The 6,453-nt window shown below is 49.2% G+C and overlaps 1 long non-coding RNA gene across 1 annotated transcript; it reads left to right on the forward strand.

Moving 5' to 3' along the window:
- Positions 1–299: 299 nt before the first annotated feature.
- On the forward strand, positions 300–3,894 carry LOC144141327 (uncharacterized). The gene is made up of 2 exons (XR_013316529.1): positions 300–856; positions 1,759–3,894. It is a non-coding gene; the product is annotated as an uncharacterized LOC144141327 (long non-coding RNA).
- The last annotated feature ends 2,559 nt before the right edge of the window (positions 3,895–6,453 follow it).

Raw genomic sequence — 6,453 nt, forward strand, 5'->3', positions numbered from 1 at the left:
CGTCGGGTGTCGGCGAGGCTGGAACGCACTCATCGCCGCGCTCTCTCGTCAGCAGGCCGTATTCTGCTGGGCATCCGGCGCGCCTCGGATTAGATCCGAGACGCAATCCGGTGCGGTCACGTGAGGAGGCGCTCGGATGGGGTGTCACGCGATTGGCTCTGAGCGTTGACGTCAGCCGGCCTGCGTCACGCGGCTATATTTTGGCTATGTTTTGGCGGTTTTGGTGACGTCACGTAGCCAAAGGCTCCCGCTCGTTCTCCCGCGACCGCCGGGTGAAATCCGGTGCGGTTGACACCGCATCGGATTGTACGATGGCTGCGTATATGCCGCCTGTCTTTGCACTTTTGTTGGAGCTGCTGGAGGAGGATCCCGTGCCTGAGCGTCGACTGAGCGACGGCGACTTTCAGCGCCGTTTCCGTGTCAACAAGGGCCCGGCGCGGATGCTGTGCGACGCACTTGACGAGCACGTTAGGCCTCGAGGTGCGACGGGGCTATCTACGGAAGCGAACGTGATGTGCGCGCTGAGGTTCTTCGCTACCGGCAGCTTTCACAGTTGTCGGTAGCGGTGATACTCTTGGCATGACGCAGCCGTCGGTCAGCCGCAGCATTCACGCCGTTGCCGAGGCGCTGAAATTGGAAGCCCTTATCGGCCATCGAGGTGCAGCGAAGTGTCAACAGATACGAAGGTGCTGTGCGTGCTTTACCCCTCTTCGCAACTGACAGTGTGCAAAGTGTTTTCTGCCACCATGAAACACTGTCGCACCCCGCCGCCAGTCGCAGCGTTCACACTGTGGTGTCGGCACTGACGGAGCTCGACACTCGGGGGTTTTGGATACCCCGGCGACGTAAGCACGGTGTAAGTACTTGTTTCTGGCTACGTTTGTTACGGAAGCAAACAATGATGTAGCCCCATTGTTTTGCATCGAAGGGAAAAGAAGCGCGATGTCTGAAAAGCAGTCACTGAAATGCTTTTGTTTTGAGCGGAGTCGTGTGGTGGCAGTGATCTCCCATAAATTTCGCAATTGTGAATGATCAAATAGTGTGTAAAAAAAAACAACTTAGCAGATCCATGCATATGTAAATAATCTTTTAACTCCCCGGCCTATGTTCGCCTAAGTGAAATGATATCGAAAAGGTATGTCAAAAAATGTAGCTAAAATGAACACGTTCACAGGTATCGAATAGGGTGGCGTCTTGAAAGAAAAAAAGCTTATAAAGAAAGATAAACAGGTGTATCGTGTTGGGCGTCTAAAAGACTTCATAACGAACCGTGTAATATATTCGTAACGTATGTCGCCCTCGCCCTGCCCCCCATCATGTGTCAACTGCTTCGGCGCCTTGTCACTTCGGCTGACATGTTTTGCCCTCCTTGACACAGTGAAAAAGTGACAAGTTCAGCTTGTCGGCTCGTTTTAAGGGTTTATCGATTTCGAAATGCGGGGTGGGGAGGGGAGGTTGTGTTCCCCAGTTGTACCGCATAGACGGGTGGGAGGGCCCTTTCTATAGTTGTAAGTAACCAATTTTCCTCTCAGGTCGCCTGCATGCTCTAATTCCCCTGCTACGCGAAACAACGAAGATTAAAGAAAAGGCACATACAACACAGCGACGTCGTTCGTCGTTGCATGCAGTTGCGGAATGAATCAGTTCTGAGTAACCCAGTTCTTTGTATTCTTGCTCTTGTTTATTACCTTTTCCTTTTTTAAAACTGTGTACTTGTTTAATGCTTTAGTACATAATTGTGTTACGTATTTCTTTCAGGTGTGCGACGCCTGTATTAAAGGGACCCTGCAACACTCTTTGAGCAGTACACGTAAACCTGCGCGACGTTTAGATTACACGGCCAGGAATACCTGAGCCAAATATTACACGTGCACGTGAAGCGGTGAGCGCGCAAATCGATGTGAAAGACGCGGAAAAACAAACCGCTCTCTCTTCAGTCGTCCTCATTATGCATGGCCTAAGGGACGTCACATAGGCCATGGCTGCCCGATCGGCTGCCACTGGTCAACTTCGCGGTTAGATTCTCCCATTTCCGTCGTCGTCATCGCTGTGTACGAACCTCTTCTATGCCTGAACCTGTAGGCACAGTTTTGCCGTTTATTTTGTGTTTTGAGCGCGCGCGGAGTTTGAGTGATGAGCTCAATACTTCCCTTTCAACGGGACCACTCGACTACAAACGTTTATTGCTTCAAAAACGCCCTACCAGCCCGAGCGCGCACTTGCGAGCAGGCGCCCATGCCTGCTTTTTTGTGGCACCAGACCGGAAATAGGCCCCTCCGCGTTGCGGAGAAAAGGAGAAAACTACCCGGCATGTGATATATCGAAGGCCGCCGAAGAGAACGCCGCGAGGCGCCCCCCTCTCCGGGAGAGAGCGCGCAGCTTTCGTCGCCTTGTCCGCGCTCGAGTTGAGAGGGAACGATTATGCGCGATTTCTCATCGCGCGTAGTTTCGGTAATTGTGAACGGATTTTCATAATGCTTGCGGGAGGAGATTTCTGGGACAATAGACTTTATCCCAGAATACAGTACTAGTAGTCGATGGCAAGTGTTGCAGGGTCCCTTTAAGGCCCTGACCGTGACTGCCGACTACAGTGCCTTTGTGTGACTGGCTGTTCACTGTTGCGCGCGACGTGTAAAGCCTGGTGGCGAGTTCTGGGGTTAATGGTGGCCACCTGTTGGAGTCGTGGCTCATGACACCCCCCGCTCGTCATCCAGGCCCCAGACACCTGAAGAAAAGTACAATGCCGCACATGCTTCGATGTGGTCTGTCGTGAAGTGCAACATTGCAGTTCTCAAGAGCTGTTTTCCTTGCCTGCAGTAGCACCAGCTTTTCTTCATAGGCCTCCTCTAGCAGCCAACATTGTCAATGTGGGTTGTGTGGCTGCCTGTTGGAACGACTGACGACAATAGCTGCAGCAGCAGCAAGTGGACGAGGGCAGTGATACAGACGACGCGGCTGAGGAGGTGCCTGCCCCTGACATGTGGATTCTTGCTCCTGGACAGGCAGGTGCAGAGCAGGGCAACCAACGCATCATCAGACAGCTTGGTGGCACTAAACGTGTCATTTTTAACTTTCGTTTCTGATTGTGTGTGGTGTGCGGTGTTTGTTTTGTTGTTGTTTCAAGCAGCATATACTATGCCCTGACGCGTCATTGTTTCCTGTAGAGAAGCTTCTTGTCGTTTTGTGTTTGACATGGTGGTGTGAGGATAACAGAAAAAGTTGCTTTGCTTTCGACCACTATATACTATGTCTTGACACGGTGTTGCTTGATCTGGGATAGCCAGTGACTACTGTTTTGATGGGTCGTGAGGCCTTGTGAATATAGAGACCGGGCAAGATTCTCTTCAGAAAATTCTGTTTATTACACTGCAACCGTCATTCTGCTGTGAAGCAAAGAATGATGATGCATGTACCACAAACAAAAAAAAATCAGTATACTGCCGACTCTTCTGGACACATTTAGTTCAGTCCTGTCAAGAGTTATATTATGACATAGCGCAACCATTGCACGGTGACTTTGTTTGGCAATCCCTGACAGATCAGTTTACTTAAGAGAACACGATACGCAAGTATGCATCTCCAGTGTTGATACAAAAAAATAAACATGCTTAAAATGTTGGAGGCTGTCTCTTAACGCAGAGTTCACTGTCATGGTTTACTCTGACATTCTCATGATAAGTGGAAAAATGGTCACAAAAGTTTCATTTACCCCATAGTCGCCTGTATTCTAGCACTCAGTGCTTTGATGACTGCTTGCTTAGGTTTGTGAAGAGTGATATTGCGATTTTTTTATCATGTAGGACACCTGCTTGTAAAAAATAATTATGATATGCCAACAGCAGCATCTACAAAGGTGTATTGAATTTTTCCTCAATAAATCAGAGTGTGACAAGTTATGTTGAACTGTTTCCTTTTCCCCTGCATGCAGCAGCACCGTCCAAGAGTAACCAACACTTGGAAAAAAATAATCGTGACAAAATCAACTATAGCATTTCTGTAGTGATCGTACACAGCGTTATTTAAAGTGCACAGGGACCAATGCTATCTTCATTGCAAAAATAAAGAAGGGCACATTGATGTGTGATGCAATGCCAAAACTGCTTTCTCTACTCCAGCTTGTTGAAGTGCTCATAGTTGGCACCTATTGTTGAGGCCCACAGTACTGCTTGTTCGTGCAGGGCCTTCCACGTCCAGCAGCTCTCCAGATGCAGTGTGTCTGAAAATGTGTTCATTATGAGCTTAACGGCCAAACAACAACAAAGGGTTGAAAATTTGGTCTCTATCTTAGTTAACGAAGCGTATTGCGATATGCTTTACCTATTTAACCCTCAAGGATAGAGGCATTAAATAGGGAAGTGGAATTACAAAATATGCTAACGTAAGGATACAATGCAGGTGCTCACTTACAAAAATTACACCTCATTGCACAGTTGCTCACTTACAAAAATTACACCTCATTGCACAGTTGTACCTATGCTTGTAGAAAGAAGTGGTTATCGCGGATGAAAACAATACCTGCGGGAAGGCGGTTTGATTCTCGGGATGTTTTAAGAAAAAAAACTGAGCAAACTACTTCAAGTTGCATGATTAAACACAAAATTTTATGGGCGTGGTCAATGTGACGTGATACATGCTGAGGCTGTTAGAGCAGTTCGTCACGCAGAATAGCATGTTAATATAGCTCATGAAACAAAGCTAGGCGGGTAACGTATCCTCGGGACGCTAAAGATTGGAGGTCAGTACTATTTTTCATTGACGTTGCACTTGCAGCCCCGCTTTCATTACAAAAATTAAAACGAGCTTGCCATGATATTGCCGCGAACCATGTATGGGTTTGTTTATTCTTTGTTTTTACCGCCCGGCCACGCTTGGCCCTAGTTATCTGTGTCCGCGAAGCGCGTCTTCCGTTCTTTATTTTTATGCCGCACGGGCTATCTCATTCCGATAAGCAGACTGTTTCGCCCTAAGGGCACTAGCCCAGAATAATCTTCTCTGATCTACAATGTTCTGTATTTCAATGGACGGTTCGAGAAACACTTGCGCCGAAAGATAAAAGCGTGCAGAGCAGACGCCGCGGCATTCGATTCGACGACACTCGCCTGCACAAGTCACTCTGTTGACCGCTGCTTCGCCGCCTCTGTATTCTTTAGAGCTGTTAGGGGAGCACAAGTTCGCTACAATAAACGTACTTTTCCTTCAAGACAACTGCGTCATCCTTGGCTTCGTGACAATATAAGTACGCAATCTGATCGTGCGCAAAACGCGCACACATGCGTTTTGAAAAACGGGTTTAATTCACTGCACAAGCGAGAGTGGCCGAACAATGACATGGCGTTAGAAAATCGATCAAAATATCGTACTCACGTCACAGTCCTCTTATATATAACTGCCGGGCAACAGCGTACCGTTTACGTCGCTTTTCGTCCCAAGAGAACGCCCTTGTGGGACGAAATCTTTAAAAACAGCTGTGCCGCGCGCAGCGCTCCCTGGCGCCTCATAACGGAACAAAGTAAAAACATAAATGCGTGTAAACCTGTTAAACTAGCATTAGCAGCCGGCAGTGCCCGTGAAAACACACAAACAGGAAATGCTTTGTTATATTTAAACAATTTTATTCATTCTAGCAGCATTTCAAAGTTATGAGATTGTCCCCGAAGGCGTTGACACGCACTTCCGGACATGACGTACTACCCGTGATCTCCGAGGGGGGAGCTTTGGCGATTTTTACGTCATTTTGACGTCACGAGCATCCGAGGTGCATCGGATCAGCAGAATACGGCCCCTGTTGCCACAAGTGCAACAACATTAACGTAACGCAAACTACTTAACGTCGTGCGCCCCCGGAAATGCTCTGCATTTGATCGTGCCCCTCGCGAGGGGGATGTTTGACAGTGCGCTCGCTGCCAGCGGTCCGCTCAGCCCGACCGGAGCGTGAGCAGCAGAAACACGTTTAGATAAGCGATAACCGTATCTCCCTCGGCGGGAAATCATTCGCGTCACTGGTCGTGCCCTGTGCGTGTGCAAACAAAGGCATCACATTATACTAGGTGTTGTCTGCTATGCCACATTTCTCGGGCATGACAGAAAAGCCATAGCGCCGAGATAAGTAAATACAAGACGGGATATCGGCAGAACCCGCGCCTGGGCAATAGGGAAGAGCGGCGCAGAACTGTCGCATAGCTCGTTTTACCGGTCACCTATTCTTCTGCCATTCTTTTAAATGCCTCGCCCGTTCCTGCGTCGGACGGTGTCAACAGTTCCGCGTCCGTAGCAGGTGCGCCTCTCCTTCCCTCCTCTCTCTCAACAGCAGCTGGCGCGCGCATGCGTCGTAGTCAGCCCGTTCGCTCCGTCGCGGTCTCGGCGTAACAGGTGCGTGATAGCAGCGCGGTGGGGCGTGGAAGGGCGCGCGCTGCTTGCGCATGCGCGCTCTCCCCCCCGTACTGCTCTCCCTCT

The sequence above is a fragment of the Haemaphysalis longicornis genome, unplaced genomic scaffold, assembly GCF_048455015.1.
Source record: "Haemaphysalis longicornis isolate Haplotype H1 unplaced genomic scaffold, Haemaphysalis longicornis Haplotype H1 scaffold_6, whole genome shotgun sequence".
Lineage (NCBI taxonomy): Eukaryota > Metazoa > Arthropoda > Arachnida > Ixodida > Ixodidae > Haemaphysalis > Haemaphysalis longicornis.